This window comes from Pantherophis guttatus, chromosome 4 (assembly GCF_059756535.1).
Source record: "Pantherophis guttatus breed Tessera chromosome 4, ASM5975653v1, whole genome shotgun sequence".
NCBI lineage: Eukaryota > Metazoa > Chordata > Lepidosauria > Squamata > Colubridae > Pantherophis > Pantherophis guttatus.
This window is the reverse complement of record NC_142066.1, coordinates 109,478,669-109,503,041: the sequence shown is the minus strand read 5'-3', so window position 1 is coordinate 109,503,041 and position 24,373 is coordinate 109,478,669.

Here is a 24,373-nt window from a genome sequence, read left to right as displayed (position 1 = left end):
TTTTGGCTTGTTGACTGTCTCTTTTACATAGAACGTACATGTTGTTTATGTCTATGTATCTTTTGATGGCCAATTTTTCACAGTGCCAGCCTTCTAGGAATTCACTACAGTTTTTGGACTTGGCTTGGTCTAAGATAGTCAATAATATAGATGCATAAAGGCAATTTTTCTGCCCAATAAGTTTGTGCAACATTTCTAGGGCAGAAAATCAAGCATTGCTCATAATCTTTCTTATAAAAACTTATCTCATAATTACTGGCCAAATTTAGTGCCAATAGCTAAGTGTTTCTCAACCTTGGCTGCCTGAAGTAGACTTCAACTGCCAGAATTCATGGTGGCAAGAGAATTCTGGGAGTTGAAATCCACACATATTCAAGGGGTCATGAGAAATATTGCTCTAGTTAATGGAGACAGAGGGGAGAGAGAGAAAGAGAGAGGGGGGAGACCCCCTTGTAACTACATATATCCTTTCATTAAATCCTTTTTGTGGCAGCACAAATCACTGGTTGGCAAATATCTTTCATATTATTTTTTCTTTTTGAAAAAAAGAAAAATGCATTTCTGGGAAAGTACACTTCCAAAGCTTCGTCAAATGGTCTTTTGCTATTGGAGTCAAAACAACTCAACACAATTTTGAAAGAAAGGATTCTAGACACATAAGGCCAATTGAATTTTTAAAAATACACATATGGTAGGTTTTTCCAGTTAAGGAAAAAAGATTAACAGAAACAAAAGATCCATTGGATCCCATATGCTAATGTTATTTAGAGAGAGACAATGAATCAAATCAGCTAGTTCGTCTTCATGTCCATCTAACCCAGGGGTGTCAAACTTGCTGCATCATGGCAGCATCACATGATGTATCGGGACTTTTTCCCTCTTCACTATACTGGGCAGAGTTAGCACATGACACATCTGGCCCGAGGACCATGAGTTTGACACTCCTGCTCTAATCATAGCATGAAGACCCTCACTAACCATTGTTAAGCAATAACTCTCATGACATCACCTGAATTTCACCTCTAGTCAACTGCAGGGACAGCTGAAGCTGCCTTTAGTTGCTCTACTGTTAAAGTGATGTTTTAATGGCACTCTTCTTCCAGTATAAACCTTGTTGACAACATGGTCAGAAGTTAGGATACTGAGCGTTTCTGGAAGCGACACGATGTGACTGGTTGGGAAAATACCAGGCTCCAATGCGCCTGGCGAAACCCAGCCAGACGAACCATTGCCGGGGGGTCTTCGGACCAGATCTATTCTGTAGGGACAATGAAGAAGGAGAGGCATCTTGGTAGCTAAAGTGGAACAGGCAAGTTCCTCGGAAAGCCCGAGAAAAACTCTTTGATCCGGCAATGGGGGCGGTAATCAGTGCAAATCGTCATGAAGCCAGAGCATCCAGAATAAGTGCTGTGCAGGAGTGAAGATTTAGACAGAGTCCTGGTACCAGGTGAGTGATTGGCCAACTCACAGGTAATAAAAGAAAATTTGGAAAATTTTAGAATTACCCCGGCATGGAAAGAGCAGCTAAATAGCAACGGGGGGAGACAACGGATAGAGAGAAAATACGGAAGTGACAAGCTCTCTATAGGAGAACCAACTAAAGATTTAAAATTGAATGTGAATGAAAATGTAAAGTTGGAATTTGGACTTTTCAGATTTGGATTGGATTATAAACTGATTGGTTGGATATAAAAGTGTTACTTGTTTAATTATTCAGGTCAGTCCCAATATAAAAGACTGAAGCCTTTCTTATAACAAAGGTATTTATTTCTTGTCTTCCTCAGGATTACATTTGGACAGCTGAGGTTCTGACAGGAGCAACGACTTATATACAGAGGAGGCGGGGCAAAAGGTAAGTAGGAACCAATGGAAAGGATCATAATGACATCACACAATAACATATATACAAATATACATATTTACAGAGAACAAGTTAGGTATTTTCAATTGTAACAAATCCCCCTCTAAAATACCTAACCAATAGTAAATTATTAATATTATATATGTACATTAAGTTTAGAAGTTAAATATACACGTTGTTTGGTTGCTAATGGTTTAGTGAGAATGTCAGCAATTTGTTCACTAGTATCGCAATGAACAGCTTTAATAAATCCTATACTTGATAATTGTCTCACATGTTTGTATTTGATATCGATATGTCGAGATCTTTGGCCTATTGCCTCGGAAGCTGATATATCTATTGCTGCTTTATTATCTTCATTGATGATAATTGGATAAATAGGTTCATCCCATATATTAGATAACAAATCATCAAACCAGGTTAGGTTATTGACTGCTTTAGATAGGCAAACGTATTCGGCTTCTGCTGTAGAGGTGGCAATTAAATTTTGTTTGCCAGTGTACCAATGCACCGTACAACCATTTATAAGAAAAACATATCCAGAGGTGCTTTTTCGGCTCTTTGGGTCATCAGCCCAGTCTGCATCAGCGTAGCAGGTCAAAGTTGGCTTTTCAGAAATGAATGGTTCTAAGTATAGACATACATCAACGCTAGATTTCAGAATATCTCAGAATTCTCTTGATTCCTTCCCAATGGTATAAGTTAGGATTGCTTACATGTCTTGACAACAAATTAACGGCAAGGGTGATATCAGGTCTGGTCCAATTAGATATGTATAATAATGACCCAATAATTGATCGATATAAAGTGTTTTCTTTGAATGGCCTCGTGTTCATTGTGCATGTTTCTATGGGAGTCGGTTGACATGGGAGTTTCACAAATTTTTGAGTTTATCATATTGCACTTTTGTATGAGTTTTATAATTTTATCTTTTTGGGACAATTTGAACCCGTTATCAGTTTTATCAATTTGGACTCCTAAATATTTGTTTACCTTTCCTAATATTTTTAAGTTGAAATGTTTACCCAATTGTTCAGCAAATTCATCACATTTAATTTTATCATGTCCAAAATATAATATGTCATCAACATAAATCAAAACATATTCAATAGAATTATTATTTCTTTTAGTGAAAAAACATAAATCAGATGAAGTAGCTATAAAACCCATATCTTTAAGTATTTTTGATAGACATTCATACCACCGTTTGCCAGACTGCTTCAATCCGTAAAGACTCTTATTCAATAGCCAAATCTCTCCTTTTTTTGTATTCTTTCCTGGGGGTGCTTTTACATAAATTTCTTTATCAAGATCAGCATGTAGATAAGCAGTTTGTACATCAAACTGATATACATCTAAATTTAAGATGGAAGCTAGTACCAATGCTTTTTCACACTTTCTGATCTAACGGTTGGAGAGTATGTGTCCTCATAGTCATCAGGAAATCTTTGGGCAAACCCTTGAGCTACTAACCTAGCTTTATATAGGAATTTACCATCTTCTAGCTCTTTGATTTTAAATATCCATTTAGTGCCAATGGGGGACTTTTCTGTGGGTAGATCTGTTGGTGAGTATACATTTAGTTCCTTCAAACTATCCATCTCCTTTTTCATTGCTTCCTCCCACTTATTTTTTTCTTCTAGAGGTAATTTGAGTATATTATCATATGTATTGGGAGTCAGATATTTTGCATGGATAGACAGTACGTAATCATCTAATCTTTTAGGAATTGTACCCCTATTAGTTCTAATGGGTCTATTCGGGGGTTGTTCATTGCTATGCATATATTTAGTTTCTTTTTCAGTTAATTGGTCTACTTTCAATGTGGGATGTCCTTTCTTCCATTCATCATTAATTATTTTTGGGTATTTGAGTTTGTTTGTTGTTATAATTTTGGGGTTGGTATCTTTTGAATAATGTTCTGTATATGTGCGTGTAGTGTTTTTTGATTGTGGATATATCTCGTTGAGGTGTATTTTTGACCAATTCGCATGTTCATGAAACACGGCAGATCTGGATACAATGAAATGGTTATTTTTATCAATGAAGCGATATCCCTTGGTTCCTGATTCGTACCCCATAAATATTAGTCTTTTGGATACTTTCTCTCCTTTGTGCCTCAATTGTGTGGGTACATATACATCAGCAGTTACGCCAAATATGTGTAAATGTCCAATTTTTGGTTTTTTGCCATACATGAGTTCATATGGAGTTTTGTTGAGTGTACTTGACCATAAGCGGTTTATAATTGGAATAAGTAAGGGCTTCAGCCCAGAATGATTGGCTTAAACCAGCATCGTCTAACACACATTTAACCATGGTTTGTAGCAAACCATTTTTTCTCTCTGAGACTCCATTTTGAAAGGGGGAGAAGGGACAAGATTTAAAGTGTAATATTCCTTGTAATTTTAGCCAATTTGAAAATTCGTTGGATGAAAATACCGACCCTCTGTCGGTCATTATTTGTTTAATTTTAATATTATGTTGAGTTTCTACCATTTTAAAGAATTCCTTAAATTTTTTGAAAACTTCACTTTTATGATTAAGGGTGTACACAAACCCAAACCTGCTGTAATCATAGACTATGGTTAGAAAGTATCTTTTCCTATATTTAATTGAAGGTTTCATTGGGCCTACAACATCCATATGAACTAGCTGAAAAATTGAATGTGTGGTGCGAGTTTGGATGAAGGATGAATGAGTTTGGGCTTAGGTTTGTTTTTGAGTTTGGATGAATTGCACATGGAGCATTCCAAATAATTTTTACAATTTTTTATTTTTAAGTCTTCGGAACATTCTAACATTTTCCGTATGACAGGGAAACTTGCATGTCCTAGCTTTCTGTGGAGTAAATGGGTACAGTTGTCGTGTATAGGTTTACCATTGTGTAAATTTTCTGATATATTAGTTTCAACAGTTGGTATATTATTATTACTCCCTTCATGACTATCTGGCTCTGACTCTTTGTTTTTTAATTGATAGTTTGAGTAGATTAATTCGTTATTTTGTGGTAGTAGATATGTTAGTCCTTCATTTGTGAGTAGTTTGCCAATGTTTCTGTTGTTTTTAGTCATAAATACTTTTCCACTTTTGAATGTGGTCTCTACTTCATTTTCTATGCTTAATTTTAGAGTTGCCAATATATTATTGGAATTTCGGGTATAAATAGCACCCCCTCTATTTTTCCTATACCTTTTATATGCGTGTCACCTACTCCTCTTACTAGGACTTCATTTTGGTTTGCTACTTTTATGTAATATTCCTTTTCTGTGAAGTTGTTTAATATTTTTCTATTGTGAGTTGTGTGACATGTGGCTCCAGAATCGATGAGCCATGTGTTGAGTGAATCTGATGTTGATGTATCACTGTCATTTATTCCATATAGTGATCCTTTTTTGTTTTCCCTAGGGTTGTTTCTGTATATTTGTTTTTCTTTAGAATGTAGTGATTCCCTGCATTTATATCTGTAGTCAGGAGAAGTTCTATCTAGGAAATGTATTCTTCTATCTTTGTGATGGTATGTATCACTATATTCTGCGTTCTTGGGGCAGTCTCTTTTTTGATGTATTCAGATCCACATATTGAGCATTCATGTGGGTATCTGTCTCTGACTCTAAAATCTGTTCTTTTTTGATTTCTACCTTCCCTTTGATGTACAAATCATTCCTTTCTAAGTCTGTCTTCAGCAATAAGTTTATTGGTAAGGTTTTCTAAGGTAATTTGTTCTAAATTTAAGTTATCAATTAAAGTAATATAGTTATCCCAGCTGTGGTCTAATGAATTGATTATAATGCTTTTCATAGTGTTATCAGAAATATTTTCTCCCCTTTGGATGAGATCTGCTCTGGTTGCATTCAGATTTAGGATATGTTCGCTCATAGATGTATCATGTTTTAGTCTGGCAGAATAGAAATCTCTTGAAATTTTAGTGGTTGTGGCTACACTTTTGCTATAAAACAAATTAAATAATTTTTGATATGTTTCAGATACGGTTAGATTATGCTCAATACTAGGAAGGATACTTGGGGAAATAGAAGCAATTAATAAATAATAAGCCTTATGATGGAGGCAGTCTATTTCATAAGTCCAAGGCTTGTCAGGTGGATTATCAATAAAGAATAAAATATTTTCTCTCAAATATATAATTTGTAAACACTGGCTCTATTCCATTAAGTTGCTTCCATCTAATTTTAATTTTATAAAGTCTGTAAATAGTGTCCCTGAGTGTTGTGAGAAGTTATTTATGTTCAGGAGCTGTCCATGGCTTAAGACCTTAGCATACTCGCAATAAGGCTTAGGTATGGTAGATGCATGTCTGTATTTACTTATCTCTATGTTCTGGCTGGATCTGTGCTGACTTGTATTCATGTCTTCTTTTTTCTTTGCAAGTTCGTTCTGCGCATGCTCAGTCCTCATTCTTCCCCAGCAGTCGACGAGGGAGGATCCTGTGCCTGCAGCTCCCGGGATGAAGTCCCAGTCGGCCTTCTGTTCTTCGGCTTTGTTTCCGGAGGGCCTCTGGTGACTGAAGAATGCCCGGGATGCTGTCCTGCTCGTCAGGAAGTCTCCGAAGTCACGGCGATCGAAGAAAAATCCACCGGAGGCTTGTCGGCCATGTTCTTCGATGCAGTCAGGAAGCGGAGCTCGAAGCGGGCCGTCATTGGCGATGAAGTCGGGTCGCTCAGCAAGGTGTTCTTTGGCAGGTAAGTATGGTTGCCAGTGCGTCTTTTCTCGGGTGACTAGTTCTTCTTTTAGATAGTTTATTTCTTTTTGACTTTTGGTAGGTGTTAGTTTAGAATTTTCTTTTTCATTTTCTGCTTGTTTGTTTGGTATTTTTAGTTTAGTCCCGAATGCTGCAGTTAACACCCGCATGGCATTATCTATTTCAAGTTCAGTAGGTTGAGTGTTGTATTGGTTAAATAGTTGTTTTTTATTTATTTCTGGACTCGGGTAGGTATCTTCTTGGTAGGTTTTGTTTCCTGCTTTGTAGTTTAAAATTTGGGGTTCCTTTAATGATTGGTCAGCCATTTTGGGAGTATTAGGTGGATAAAATGGCCACCATGAAAAAGGTGGGAAACTATCGCCATCTTCAGTGTTGTTTTTGTAGTCACGGGTTGACTTTCTTACCTTGGATTTTTCTTGTTTATTATGTTCGTTATCTGCTGCTGTTCCGTGATTATTTATCATGCTGCAGATTTTCACAAGCAGATTTGATTTATCTGTAGTTGTTTCTATTAACTCTAGTATTTTTCTTTTTACTTCACCTTCTTTGTTTGAGGTTGAGGGGGTTTCTTCTGTTCCAGCTAGTGGTTGTTTGTATTGTGTTAGCAGTTCATTTTCTTGTAATTGTATGTGTTTCTTCATGTCTTCAATTAGTGTGTTTTTGTCAGGAGTCAGCTGGGCTGCCATTCTTTTTGTTATATATCTAGTGGCAGGTCTTCTTTTGTCTTTTTGTGATTCTTGCATTTTTATTTTTGGTTGGGCCTACCAAACCATCCTCTTGCTACCAATTTGTTACTTGTTTAATTATTCAGGTCAGGCCCAATATAAAAGACTGAAGCCTTTCTTATAACAAAGGTATTTATTTCTTGTCTTCCTCAGGATTACATTTGGACAGCTGAGGTTCTGACAGGAGCAACGACTTATATACAGAGGAGGCGGGGCAAAAGGTAAGTAGGAACCAATGGAAAGGATCATAATGACATCACACAATAACATATATACAAATATACATATTTACAGAGAACAAGTTAGGTATTTTCAATTGTAACAAAAAGTTAAAGAAGAACTGGGAAAACTTTCTTTTTCTCTTTTTTTAATTCGTAAAGATTGATAAAGTGGATTACAATACAAAATGGACACTTTTTAACCGGCTGAGTGGAATTGTGGATTGTAGAGAGATATCTTCAGGAGAAATAAGAGTATGACACTAAACTTTTTGTTTTGAGGAAAAACTCTGAAGTAGTGAGAAAAAAAAAACCCTTGAACTTTCAAAATGATAAACTGTGAGAATTAAGGAGGATTTGTGTATCTACAAGTGGTTAGACTTTGATGATTAAAAAAGGAGGATTACAGTGTGGCCTTAAATTGGAATAATATCAACCCCGAAAGAATAAAATGGCGCAGAAACTTAAGGAAATGATGAAGATGATGTGCTTGGAAATAAAAGAAATGATTATAATCTGGCATGGAAAATCGAAACTTGGTGAATCAAAGACTGAGCCAGAATACATGGAAGCTGAAAAGGAAATAACCAATGAAAAACAGGAAAGAGAGATTGACAACGAAGAAGACAAAGACAAAGAGACTGACTATGGAAAATTAAACAATGATATGAGCTGTAATAATAAAAGGGAGAACCTTAAAGACTACAGTGCGATTAATATTGAGGAATATAGAAAAAGGGGAAAGAAACAAAGAAGGAAAAGAGGATGGAATAGAAAAAATATAAAATGATTAAATGATTACACTGGGATTTACAGTGGAAGTACAAGAAAGAGGGGGATGGAAATTAGTGGGAAATAAAGGGCAAAACAAAAGATTTTGTGACTTTAAAATACAAAACACTGGGATTAACTGGGAAATACTGGGATTAACAATGGAAATATAAGAAAAAGGAAAGAGAGAGGAGAAATAATGGGAAATATAGGGCAGAATAGGAGAGCTCAGAATCTTAAAACCTAAAAGAAAGGAAGAGGGAGGAAAAAGAAAAAGAAAAAAACAGGGGAGAAAGGGAGAAAGAAATGAAAGAGGGAATAATTTAAAACTGTAAGATTTAATAGATAAAATGAATGTTAGAAAAAAGATAAAATAGTGATACTAATTAAGGGACTTAAAATGATGGGAAAATATAGAGATGTATGAAGTAAATGAAGTAAGACTTATGTTTTATGTTTTAAATATGCTATATTGAAAATTAGAGAAATGGCAAGGATTGTCATATTCTTAATTGCAGTGTTGGGGGTTTATAAAATGATAAGTTGTAATAATATGGATAAATTTAATTGGGGGAATTGTAATAATTGTAACATTTTAAATTATATATTTGAAATGTAATCAAAAAAGGGAAAAGAAGGCGAATTAAGATTACATTAAGAACTAATTAGATCGGGGAAATTAGAAATGATTAAGATGTGATTTATAAACATATATTGTTAATAATTAAAAAGATAAAAGGAATTTTGAGAAATATATTTAATAAATGAAAGAAAGGTCGGGGTTGCCTGGACACCATAGTGGAAAATATTAAATTGAAAATGTATACAGCAATAGAGAAAGATGAAAGAAGAAGTAGAGAGATGAAAGAGAAGGGGGAGGACAGAGAGGGATAGAAGAAAGATTGCTGTATAACAAAAAAGAGGAAATGGCAACCCCGAACACACATATAAATATTAAGATAAAGAAGGAATTGTTAATAAATAAAAGAGAATAAATGTGAATAAGCAGGAAAATTAGAATTTGAGAGCGAATGAAGATGTTTATACAAATAAACATAGAAATATTGAGATTTCTATGTTTATTTGAAAAAATAGGGGGGGAAAGGAAGGTTTTGACAAAAATTGTAATTGAGTAAAATGTATTTGAACTTGAAAAATTGTATAAGATAAAATATGGTCAATACTCTGTTCAAAAAAGATGCAGGTGACTGTGGGGGGAAAATTCAATAAAACTTGATTCAAAAAAAGAAGAAGTTAGGATACTGACAACATGGTCAGAAGTTAGGATACTCCCATTTCTAGTTTAGTGTAAGGTGATTCTGGGCCTTCTGACTACTAATTTATTTTATGCAGCTGTTTGTAAATTGTCAAGAGTTCATATGGAGTCAGCAGTTTTAAAATACTATTAAATCAGTCTCTGCCAGCTTCTATCCATCTTTCCTCTGATATGGTTCTGTGCTGGTTTTCAGAGAAGACTGCTACAGGTACTGTTCTACCCAAAGGTGCTTTTACAAGAGGCAACTGGACTTTCTTTTTTTTTTCGTTAAAAATATTTCACTTCTGATCCAAGAAGCCTCTTCAGCTCTGACTGGATGGTGAAGAATTGAAGGATTTATACTCCTTGCAGACAGCTTGACATTTGCATTCTTTTAGCGAGTTGTTAAGGTCATCTGGAGATTTATCTGTGTCATCAGGGTCACCTGAGTGGTGTAAATTGGTGTGGAGCCTTCTTGGAACTGTTGAAAGGACTTGTTGTAGATTGGAGATAGATGATGTCATATCTCTCCCGCTCTGTTGAGAGAGGGCTGTTCAATTTTGACATAGATGGTCTCTTTGACCCCTCTTTCAAACCAGTGGTCTTCTCTGTCCAAAATGTGGACTTTGCTGTCTTCAAATGAGTGGCCTGTGTCTTTTAAATGCAGGTGGACTGCTGAATGTAGTCCTGATGTGTTTGTTCTCCTGTGTTATGCCATGCACTTGTTAAAGTTGTTGTTTTGTTTCCCCAATGTACAGATCTGCACATAGCTCACTGCATTGTACTGTATATACCACGTTGTTCAGTTTATGTCTGGGTGTTTTATCCTTAGGGTGGACAAGCTTCTGCATTAGTGTATTCTTGGGTTTGAAGTGTGCACATATGTTATGTTGGCTGAAGATCCTCCTGAGCTTTTCTGACATGCTTACAAAATGACAACGTTGCTTTGTTTACTGTTTTCTTCGTTATGTGTTGTGGAGAAGCTCCTGTAGGGTCTTTTTTGATATTTGATAAAGGCCCGCTTGGGATAGCCACACATTCTGAGGGCTTCCTTGATGTGTTTTCATTCTTTTTCTTTCCCATCTTTGCTGGTAGGCAGGCCTTCAGCTTGGTGGTGTAAGGTTCTGATGACTCCCATTTTGTGCTCCACTTGATATTGGAAAAGCTCAGGAGTCAGAATCCTGACTGGAAAGTGTGCAAAAAATTATTGTCTCTTGAGGCCCACCACTCTTTCAATCCAACTCATGGATGCCACATATCTACAGCCACCTTACAAGCATCTTATTTCTCAAGTAATTATGCGAGCTGCATAATTATGCTGCGCGAGCTGCACTGGCTCCCGGTGGTCTTCCGGGTGCATTTCAAGGTTTTGGTTACCACCTTTAGAGCGCTCCATGGTTTAGGACTTGGCTACTTATGGGACCGCCTTCTATCACAAATAGCCTCCCACCGGCAGGTACGCTCTCATAGAGAGAGGCTTCTCCGGGTGCCGTCGGCCAAACAGTGTCGACTGGTGGCCCCCAGGGGGAGGGTCTTCTCTGTGGGGGCACCCACTATCTGGAACGAGCTACCCCCGGAGATACAGAGGATCCCGGATCTGCGCACTTTCCGCCGCACTCTTAAGACCTTCCTATTCCAGCAAGCTGGCCTGGCCTAACCTTTTTCCCCTTTTCTTTTAAATTGGAAATTTTAAATCTGTTTTTAAATTATTGGGATGTTTTAAATTTGTCTCGGGCTAAATTGTTTAATCTGGTTTTATTTCTGCTTTTAAATTTTGTATTTATGTATTTTATTTTGTGCCTGTTCACCGCCCTGAGTCCTTCGGGAGTAGGGTGGTATATAAATCTAATAACACAAACAAACAAACAAACAAAGTCTTGTTTTAGAAGCACAGCTAAAAATATGCAAAGGCATAATATATTCAAAGACAAGCTTACATTTAATTCTCTTGATTGTATGATGAATGATTCCTTATTTATGTAGATATATAAATACACAGACATATAGCATACACAAATACATACATTCTTATATATGATTGTGTGCTCGTAGTTGATCCAAACTGATGAAAATGTGTCTCTATGCTGAAAAACTAAGTTGTAATTAGAAAAGTATCACAAGATACAGTATTATCCTTGTTGACATATGTGAAACTCAGCCTTAGCAAATATGAAAAGCAAATAAAGTAGTGGTCTTCAATTCTCTGTACTTCTATATTCATATAAGTAGTCCTAATTCTCAGTTTGGCATATAAAAATTATGCCTGGCTTTCTAGAACCTGTGACAAGCTTAAAATGATCCTCTAAAATGATCTGTTAACAGCACTTGAATGCACTGCAAAGGAATATTTATTGAAGTATCTAGAGGGCATGAGGAAAAGAAAAGAAATCGGTTTTTAATTTGGCATACTAAAAATCTTACTTTACTCATGGAAGAAATGAAACAAAATTGAAGTGATTTAATTTTATGTCATATAAAATATTATTATTTTCATATTTTATTCTGATATGTCAAACTCCAAAGCAACATATTTTGTGCCTCAGATGACAAATATGGGTTCCCAAAGAAATAGCTGAGTTGCCATTTATTTCAAAGACTATAACTGAACTAACCATTCCTCTTATGATGAGTTGTGATGCATATTTCAAGGTCAAATGCTTGCCATTTTTTTCCTATTGCCATTTTTCAAAGCATCATTTGCAAAGCAGAAGATGACTTTATAAATTTAGTCATTAAGCAAATCTGGCTTCCCCAACTGACTGGGAAAGTCACAAATTGTGATCAAATGACCACAAGTTGCTACAGTTATTGTAAATGCAAGCCATGTGACTGTTCAGGGTGTGTGTGAGAGACAGTCACAACTTCAAGGACAGGCTATATGTCACTTTTTCTAAGGCTGTTGTAACATCGAACCAACATTAAATGAATGGCTGTAAGTCAAGGAGTACCTATACATTTATTCAAGAATAACCTAGAACAGTACTTTGGTAGAAAATGAAGTTTTTCTGGTTGAATGTTAGCTGCAAAATCTTTCACTTAGAGCCGGAGTAAATTTGCAGAGAAAAATGCTTGAATGTCTAGTGAACATTTCTATACTAACAATTATAGCATCAGTCTGCCTTCTCATCAATGAAGGCAGGTTTTAAGTCAGAACAGCAAAGCTTGATAGTGTTATACATTATTAGTCTGAAAAGACTTGGTATGTTACATTTTATTTTTTTCATGTGATGATTTTGCATTTTGATATGGAAATGTATCTGGAAAAAAGTGGCTGGGTGAAAAAGCTGAACATAGTCCTTCTGCCATGTTTCTCATGTGCAAGCATAGGCTCCCATACTATCCATTTGCTGAACTATTGTGCAGGAGCCATGGTAAAGATGCCCCCTACATTCTCAGATAGATAATGACTAAGGTACCTAGGTGATAGTACTCAGGCATGCTATACATGTCAAAACAAAACATAATGATACAATAATTCACTTATTATTTAAACTTTCTAATGACAATAAAATTGCAGTTTACCAGTGTTCTATGTGTTATACCAATCAATGTCACAAGCCCAGCTAGATATGATGGGTTGCTTAATTCCATCAAGAAAGGCTGCTTGCTAACCTTAAAGTTACTGAATTTGAAACTGCTGAAAACTAAATTTTGAAGCAAATTTTATTTTGACAATTTTTGGAAAAAAGGGAAGGAACCAGTCCTAAATAATTTGAAAATTTTGATTTTGAAAGATTATGCTCTTTTAGCATCAATATTGTTCCTTCCCAAGTGTGAAAGCTTTGCCTGCCCAATACTTTGTTCCTGCAAAAGATAGAAAGATAAATTAATATAACTAAAGATCATACATTATCCTCTTAGATATTTTTTTTGATTGCCTGGCAGCTTTCAGAAAAGCTTTGTAACAATCCTGCAATCTAAATGACAACTCAGCAGGGAAGCTGTCTGGACAAACAATGTCAAATCTGAGTCTACTACATGCTGTTCCATGCTTGCACAGTTCACGAAATGATATCTAGCTGAGTGCTCCTGTGTGTTACAAACCAAAAAAACCCAGCACTTTATTTGGATCAAGAAATAGCCTGCAAACTTCTTGCAAATCCTTTCCATTTATTCTTCTCAGAAGCAAAATGTTTAGTTTCTCTGTTCTTTTTATTTTCTGGTTGATATAGATTTCATACAACACACATTTTTGATATATATTACAAGTAGCCCTCAACGTACGACTAGTCTTAGCATCCATTACAATTTATGATGTACCGCCCCCCCCCTTACTTACAATTTAGATTTTAAGTTCTGACTGCTGCTGCCCTCAGTCACATGATAGCATTTTTGGTACTCCATAACAGGCCTATATTTAAGGTTCTTTGCAGCATCCCATGGCCACATGACCACATTCATAGGGACCATTTATGATATTTTTTTGCTGGATAACGGTTTCCAGTAAAAATATCTATTGTGCATAATGAGTTTGCTTAACGTTGGTGGCATTTGCTTAACAACCACAGCAAAAAAGGTCATAAATTCAGGCACAGTCACAGTCACATGACGATCTGCTTAATGACCTGGGATAACTTATGATTGTCATTCCAGATCAATTATGGCCACAAGTTGAAGACTTTCTGTATCTCAGCAGTCCTTTCATTAAATACATGATGCAGTTTGAAAGCTGTACTAACTGTCACAAAGATTGCTGTATTTAATGGAAGCATTCTAGCTGAACAGTTTTTTCCTTGTCTCCTGCTTTTTGCCATTAAATTGAATCACTGAAATTTTCAATGTCCTGTTATGGAAGGAAAGATCTCTAAACAGATAATGACAGCAAAAGATTTGCTTCTATAAAAATATGTATTTACTGCAGTTATACTTCATTGACTCTGAGAGAGTTCAGAGAGAAATAAGAAATGATTAATGTATTTCAGGACCAATTTTTGAAAAATGCAATCCTAGCCAAACTGAATATTATGCTTGCCAAAGCCTGAGATGGATTTATAACTATAAGGCAGGAACATCCGGGAAAAAAGTGGATTTTTGCAAAGATAATATTCTTCTTTGATTGGAGAAATTCCACGAATGAAGGCATGTTTTAAATGAATCAATTCCTTTGGAATTCCTTTAGTTGTTTGGAATATGAGACGAGTTTGAAAAATCTGGTTATTAACTTAACATACCTGATACAATTTTTTGTCCAATCTAATGCTTCACGGCCTCCAAGCATCACAGCATCTTCACTTCAGCCCAGCTATTGCTACTGCTTCTAATACCCTAAATTAATCTGTCATTCCCAAATTGCTAATCTCTCCCAATGGTTTCACACAATAGCATAGAAAAATTAAATAAGCTCTGTAGCACCACAAAGAACTAGGTAGACATTCAAATGAGAACTTTCTCTGTGGGGGCACCTACGATCTGGAACGAGTTCCCCCCGGAGATACGGAGGATCCCGGATCTGCGCACCTTCCGTCGCGCGCTTAAGATTTTCTTATTTCATCAAACTGGCCTGGCCTAAATCTTTCCCCCTTTTAAATGTAAATTTTAATTTGTTTTTAAATTATTGGGTATTTTAAATTTGTCTCAGCCAAATTATTTAATTCGTTTTTATTATATTTTAAATTTTTGTATTTATGTGTTTTATTCTGTGGCTGTTCACCCCCCTGAGTCCTTCGGGAGTAGGGCGGTATATAAATCCAATAAAAAAAAAACCCCTCCCCCATCACTACTTATTAGAATGACTCCTTCCAGAAGGAGAGAAGCGACTGTGCCTTCCATCTTCAACCCTAGTCAAAATTCCAGGAAGATTCCATGTTCAGTGATAGTGAATTCCATCAAGAGTACTAGGAGACTGGAGAGATGCATCCATTCAGGTCCAATGAGATATAATTGGACAGAAGAAAGAATTGGCACCAAATGACCCTTCTTCATCTGGATAGTCTTTGCCTTCTTTTATCTTTATCTCCTTCCTTGCAATCTGTTTTAATCTACTACTTCCACCATCCAGCAATATATTCACAAATCTCTGCTGAAAATTATGATCTGGAGTGTTATTTCAGACCCTGGTCTTCTTTATGCCACAACTGATCCAGCTATCCAACCCAAACAGTTCTGCCAGCCATTATTAATGCCAATTCCTGTTCAGAATTTAATTGATTTCCTTCTCAACATAATATCATACCCATGCTCCTAGTTAGACCTCCACAACACTATGAGATAACCTTGCCTTGTATTTTCATGGACAATCTTATCAGCTCATCATGCCAATTTCCAAAGTAATATCTTACTTAGAAAAGATTTTCAAAAAGTTTCAAATGAAAATACTAAAAACTAACACGATGAAAGGCTAATTTGAAAATGAAAGGAATAAGAAAGAAGAATATGTTATCTTCGCTAGTAATGCAGCTGTAATATTAAAGAAAAAAATACAGTAACAAAACCCAACTCATTTTGACAAAGATCTTAAAATGTTAAAATGTCACTTGAAAGCACAAAAAAAAAAAAATGGGTCAGAAAGGAGGAAATGAAAAAGAAATGTGGATAATTTATTCATAGGCACTTGCAAATGGGCAAGGGAGCAAATAATGAAACACGTGTTGCCATGTTGTAATCCAAACTCTTCCCCTAATATAGTTGCATGCATGCAATGTCACAATGCAAATGCCACAGAATGGAGCTTGCATCATGATGTCATAACACATGTTGCATCATTTTGGTGTCTTTGCAGTTAGCAATGGAACCTGCAAGGAACTGCAGTCTGCAATATAATACAATACAATACAAATACAATACAATACAATACAAAACTACAATAATATTATTATATGCCAATAATAGTTGTGGCTGGAGTGAATAAAACAGATGGCATCAGTTTTCCTTTTCTGACTCCTTCTCTGTTCATAATCAGGTTGCAAGGAAAGGATAGATAGCTGTTATCAGAGATATGATCGTTTACAGAGAGCTTTTCAAATTAGCTAAAGTCTGCATAAGGCCCTAAGGCTACTGTCATAAGTAAATGCCTTATTCTATAACAAGAGATATGTATATATGTACAGGATATTAAGAGTTAACTTATTCCTCCTCCATTAATGTATTCATATGTAATCACCCTCATCCTTGACTCCTCCCCTTTGATATAAATAGAGAGTGCTTTTACCTCATGCTTGCTTCTCACTGTAAATCTGACAGAATAAGTAGAATGCCTATTATGAATAAATGCTTCTTTAACTGAAGAAATTACTTCTGAATTTATTATTGAGTCTGATCCTCAAAATATTGTAACAAACTGGTAGCAGTCGATGGTTGAACTGACTCAATAAAATCCAATATGCCTAAGAAAGAAAGCCTCAAGAATAAAAAAGAAAGACCCAATACCAGGGCAAATGATAAAGAAACAAAAACAGATCAAGAAATGATCGACGAACCAATAAATATAACAATCAAAGAATCTGAAGATAACACCACAGACATTGAAGAAACAGCAGATGAAACCGACAACCAAGAAGAGAACGAAATAAAAGACAAAGACCTCAGATCGGAGATACTGAGGCTAATAAAAATTCAAAAAGATGACCACAAACTCATTGCGGAACTCCGAGGCTTCTTGGAAGAAAACGGAGCAGCGAGAGAAAAAGACATTGAAAAAGCCAAACCCGAAAATACAAAAATGGTGAGCGAACCTACAACGAAAGAAAAAATGACCAGAAGCAAGACCAGAAGTCCCGCTCAAAATTTTGAAAGGCAGCCATCTTTTCTTCAACCGGCAACAGAAATGAACACGGCTGAACCAATCAGAATGCACCATTCAAAAACTCTGGCGCGAAAAAACACAAAAAATAACAAAAAATATACTTATTCTTCTGAAGAATCAGAAACAGATACAGAAGAATCCTCCACCGAACTAGAAATCGAAACGCCCATGAGAAAACTATTTAAAACATTTAGCTCAAATCTAACAATTTCAAAAGAATCGATGAAAGCCCATAATACAAAAATACAAAAGAGACGAAGAAATAAACAGACACCTCTAAGCCTGCACGACTCAATCCGGACAACGATGATGACGACGCCTGAACCCAGAGGGCCCTGCGAACTTTCCCCCACACCGCAAACGATCCAAAGAACAAAGTACCCCAAGCGAAAAAGCTCCAAAGAGAAGAGACGAACCACAGCTGCCAGCAGAACACCCAAGATCGAGCCGGAGACCGAATCATCAGAAGGAGAGCACTACGAGGGAGCTACAGCAAAGAGAACCTCTCCCAGCGGCTTCAGCAGAGAAATGACCAACGCGCATGCGCAGATGAACATAGAGAACTACAATGAACTTTATGAAGAAGGAGAACCTCTCAAGCTCATCAGCAGAATACCCACACCATTCTGCAATTTTCAACATCTACAGGACCATGGGCTACCCACAGTTGTAAGTAGTGGGAATAATAATATTGGGAATCTACCTAATGATTTCCCAAAACTTAGAATTGATGGCATCAACTTACAGGAATGGTGTCAACAAATTCAGGTTGTCTTTATGAAAGAAAATTTATTATTTTTTATAACCAATCCTCCCAAAAGACCTTGGAATCTAAAAATAGACTGCCTGCATCACAGAGCATTCTATTTAATAATTTCTAGCATATCACCTGCCATGTACTACAGTATTAAGCATAATCTTACTGTTTCAGAAATAATTCAATGCATGTTTAAATTGTTTCATAGTGAAAGTGTAGCAACAACCACTAGAATGTCTAAAGATTTCTTTTCAGCCAAATTAAGATCTGGAATCACCATAAGTGAACATTTAATATCCTTAAACAAAATCAGAGCAGAATTACATCTAAGAGGAGAAATAATATCAGAACAGACAATGAAAAGCGTTATCCTTAACTCATTAGATTCATCATGGGATAACTACATATCACACTTAGACTCAATCAATCTAGGATACTTATCCATAGAAAGTCTGTCAAATAAGTTAATAGCTGAAGATAATTTGAGGAAAAGTCGATACAATGCATACACAGAACACAGACAGGCAAAAGGAGTAGCCTTCCAAGAGAATCACCAAAAAACAATTGAATGTTACAATTGTGGATCCAGAAAACACTCTAAGGGAGATTGCCCCATGTTTCATAGGGAAAGACAAAACCGTGATTATAGGGGTAGATATCAAGACAGGCAATTATCTATTGATAGATACAGATATAGGGACTCCCCAAACTACAGAGAACGCAGAAAGGATAGAGATAATTCAAGGGATAGAAAATCAGGATCATTAAATGGATTAGATAAACATAATGTCATCACACAAAATTCAAAAAATAATGCTTGGCTCATAGATTCAGGGGCGACCAATCATACAACAAATAACAAGAAAATACTGTCTTCATTCACAAATGATAAATTTATGATAAGAGTAGCCAATCAAGAAAATGTTCAAGTCATAGGGAAAGGAAATGTAAATATACCTGGTTTAGGTAAAATAGAGGGGGTATTGTTGATACCAGAAATATCACATAACATACTTAGTGCAGTGAAATTAAGCCAAGATTTCAACATAAATATAATCTTCTCTGGAGGAAAAGCAATACTAGAAAAGGATGGGACTAAATTGAATAGTGTGATTATCGAAGGGGGACTACCCTTTCTTGTGACAGAAGATAAATGGTTGCATAACATTAATGCAAACACTGATGACGACATTAACATAGACAGTGAACATAGTAACATCAATGACAATGAAGAACCCAAAACACACTATAATCACAAAGACACACCCACTAGTGATACACACAATAACAGAAGGCCCAATATAGGCAAACCAATTCATGATGAATGTGCACACATGTTGCATAGAAAATTGGGACATGCAAGTTTCCCTGTAATACAAAAAATGATTGAACATGCTGATGGCGTTAAAATAAAGGATTGTAAAAACTATTTGGAATGCTCAGTATGTAAATCCTCAAAACTCAGAACTAACCCAAAACCAAAGAGGGCAACAAGAACCTCTAACCAAATTTTTGATCTGGTACATATGGATCTGGTTGGCCCATTAACACCATCCATCACATACAAAAAAAGATATTTCCTAACTATTGTAGACGACTATAGCCGTTATGGATTTGTTTTTACTTTAAAACACAAAGATGAAACTTTCCAAAAATTCAAAGAATTTTACAAACGTGTAGAAACACAACACAATATCAAAATAAAACAAATCATGACAGATAGGGGATCCGAATTCATGTCAAAAGAATTCTCACAATGGATAAAAGACAAAGGGATGCTACACTTCACGTCTAGCCCATTTTCTTCTTTTCAGAATGGTACAGCAGAACGAAAGAACTCGACACTGCAAACCATGATTAGATGTACATTAGAAGATGCTGGTTTAGGAAAACAATTCTGGTCAGAAGCATTACTATATTCAAACTATACCCAAAATAGGACCTGGTCTAGCATCCTAAATAAAACACCATATGAAGTGATGTACAATAGGAAACCAAAAATATCACACATGCACATATTTGGAGTTACAGCAGACGTACACATACCAAAACAATTAAGACGTAAGGGAGATAACGTATCCAGAAGGCTCAGATTCATGGGATACGAAACAGGCACAAAAGGATATAGATTCATTGACAGTAATAACAAATTCATAGTCTCAAGAACAGCAGTGTTTCATGAACAGGCCAACTGGTCTAAGACACATCTTAACGAGATAATCCAAAATACGAAATCAAACATTAAACAACAAGACAGAATAGAGAGAGAGAAACATGAACATAACACACATGATGACAAAAACAAAACATGGACAGGTAACCATACCAGGATAAAAACAGATTCATTAACCAAAAAGGAAGCAAGATATCTACACGATAATGAGAGCATACCAATAAGAACAATCAGGTGCAACAGAAACCAATTACCTAATAAGTATAAGGATTATATAATGTGTGTGAATGACGAGATACCAACACCTAACACATACGAGGAAGTGTTGAAACTTCCCATGGAGGAGAGAGAAAAATGGGAATCAGCCATAACAAGAGAAATGAACAGCTTGCATGAATTAGGTGTATTCACACCAGTCCCTGCACCTAAGGACAAGACAATTATAGGCACCAGATGGATATTCAAAATTAAAGATTTAGAAGAGGGTAATAAATTATATAAAGCTAGATTAGTCGCACAAGGTTACGCTCAAAAATATCCTGAGGATTACACTGACACATACTCTCCCACTGTAAGAACTGAAAGTGTTAAGACAGCTTTGGTCATAGCAGCTATACTCAACCTTGATGTCTTCCAATATGACGTACAGACTGCATACTTACATGCAAAACTCGATAAAGAGATATATGTAAGGGCACCTCATAGCCAATGTACAAACAGAGATGAGACCTGGTTACTTAACAAAAGCTTGTACGGATTAAAACAATCCGGCAAGCGTTGGTATGAATGTCTAGTCAGCGTGCTTAAAAATATGGATTTCAAAGCCACAACTGCAGACAATTGTTTTTTTGTTAGAAGGGAAGGTGAATCATTAGAATTTGTGTTAATCTATGTGGATGATATTTTGTATATAGGCAAACATAAAGAAAAGAAAGACTTATTTGTATCCAAGCTAAGTGAACATTTCTCTTTAAAGTCGCTAGGAAAGGTAAACAAATACCTTGGAGTTCAAATCAATAAGACAAGAAAGGGATTCAGATTATCTCAGAGAGATAAAATTATAGAACTTCTGGAAAAATGCAATTTAAGAGATGCCAAACCCTGTGATACTCCTATGCAGACTGATTTTCTAAGGAATATGGATGAATCTTCTCCTGAATTCGAGAACAATACATTGTATAGATCAATTATTGGTTCTCTCTTGTATATATCTAATTGGACCAGGCCTGATATAGCTCTACCACTTAATCTATTATCTAGACATGTAAGTAAACCACTCATGTATCATTGGGAAGCAGTTAAACGAATACTAAGATATCTAAAGCACAGCATAGATTTCTGCCTACTCTTAGAACCCAATAATGTTAAAGAGCCTATTATCACCAGTTACGCAGATGCAGACTGGGCAGGTGACATCAAATGTAGAAAGAGCACCTCAGGTTATGTATTATTTTTAAATGATTGTCCAATATTCTGGTACACTGGGAAGCAAGATTTAGTAGCGACTTCCACAACAGAGGCAGAATACGTCTGTTTATCTAAAGCCTCAAATAATTTAGTGTGGTTTAATGATTTATTATCTGATATCTGGAAAAATCCAATATTACCATTTGTCATACATGAAGATAATAAGGCAGCTATTGAAATATCAAGATCTGACGCCATTGGTCAAAGGTCCAGACATATAGATATCAAATTTAAACACGTGAGACAATTATCTCAGGATGGATTCATTAAAGCAATCCACTGCGAAACCTCAGAACAAATAGCTGATATATTAACTAAACCTTTACCTTCTAAACAACACAAATACTTGACCTCAAAATTACAAGTACTATATATTTCTGAATCCGAATGCAATCATTGTTATATATCGAATCGGCATTTAGAGGGGGATTTGTCATAAGTAAATGCCTTATTCTATAACAAGAGATATGTATATATGTACAGGATATTAAGAGTTAACTTATTCCTCCTCCATTAATGTATTCATATGTAATCACCCTCATCCTTGACTCCTCCCCTTTGATATAAATAGAGAGTGCTTTTACCTCATGCTTGCTTCTCACTGTAAATCTGACAGAATAAGTAGAATGCCTATTATGAATAAATGCTTCTTTAACTGAAGAAATTACTTCTGAATTTATTATTGAGTCTGATCCTCAAAATATTGTAACAGCTACAAGCTACATTTGTTATTATAGTGGATTATATCTGTAGGGAAGAATTAGTTCTGGAAAATGTGTGCCATTAAAAAAGTTATAGATTGCATTTCCTATTATTAAAAGTTGATTTTATCATTTTTGTCTGTAGCTGCACTAGGAACCATGAACTAAAAGGCAAACTGTAGAAGTAAAGGAAAGATTGGTATAGAGCATTAGAAAGTACAAATAATCAGTTGCCAATTTGATTCTGTGATCTCTTCACAGCTAAGTCCTATTGAACTTAGTACTTAGTACTAGGTGACAGTCAAAAACCACATAGAATAAATAATTTGAATATCAAGATATATCTATTTAATACAGGAAAAAGGAATAGAAGTTACTTATAGTTCTTCAAGGTCATGCATTGAAACTGAATTCTAGCATTCAGGATGGTTTTCTTTCATTTTGTAGGCTCTAAATCAGGGGTCCTCAACATCAGGCTGTGGCCTATTGTTGGGCTGCAGCTATTTGGAACTGGGCCGCAGAAGCATTTGGCAAATGAGCGGGTGCACATATGCACACCACTTTCAGAAGTATAGCTTCACACGTGCATATGTGCACACACTCATTTGTCCACTCACCCCTCCACACTTCTGTGGCCCATGTGCAAAACCATTCTCACCCCACCCCACTGGTCTGTCAAGCCAGAAAGGTTGGAGACCACTGCTCTAAACCATGGTGAGATAGATAATAAGTTCTTGTATTCAGTACTTCACAATTTATTTTGGAAATAAATAGGGGACACACAGAAATACATACACGCTCTTTACGTATGCAGAATAATAGACATTAAAGCATGAGATTGATAGTTTCATTGCCACCTCTGCACCACATCAGTGAAAATGTAGAGTAACGTAAGAAGGTGCATTGAAAATCCTCTCTTTCTCTCTCTCTGTCTTTCTCTAAATAGATTTATTTATTCATTTGTGGTGGATCTAAAATAATTATATATATTACTTTTACAGAAATATACATCATCAATTCTAGTGCACTTTTTTGGAGGGAAAATAATTCTACAAAAAAAGTGACAAAAACTCAGATCTGGCGAAAACCTATCAAGGAATGGCTTCCTTTATTTTATAGATACATATAGCAGTCATAAAGATTTCACCTACTACTCTAGTGTCATGGTGAAACAGAGGCAGCAATATAATGCCCAACATTTTAAATTAAATTAAATTAATTTTTTATTTATTCTTTATTTTGCCTTTATTATTTTTATAGAAAACTCAAGGTGGCCAACATACCTGATTCTCCTTCCTCCTCCTAATTTTTCCAACCACAATAATCCTGTAAAATAAGTTGAGCGAAGAGAAAATTACTGGCCCAAAATCATCCACCCAACTTTCATGTCTGAGGCTGAATTAGAACTCACAATCTTCTGGTTTCTAGTTTGGTGGTTTAGCCACTAGACCAAACATGACACCATTGTCACTTTCAATAATAGACAATGATGTCATTAATTGTGTACTGCCTTCTTCACTCCAGCATGTCATTGTAGATTTTATATGTAAATCTAGAATAGTAATCCTAAAATTAAATCCAATTACAAAAGAAAAGGTAGTAAAATTATTTGACCCCCATACCATGCAGCATGAGTGCATGGCATTAATATTGGCAATATGTCTCAGGTTGACCGTGCGAGACGCAATCAAAACACAGCAGCACCCCTTTTTTGGCACGCTGGTTTATTCGCGTCCGTGGACGGCTACACGCTGTGACTCGTAAAGACGAATGAAATCGGTGCTACAGTGTAGTAGAAATGGGCGTTTATATAGCCCTCCCTTCTCATTAACCCTTTTAAACCACGCCCCCGTTTATCACCACACCCTTGTTAGCGCGGAAGCGTCTCAGCTGGTTCTCAAAGGTGCTGGTTGCAGCGTCATTTGGAGATGTCCTAAGCCCATCGCACCCAATACCACCTCCCCTCGCCCCGCAGACGGCCGCC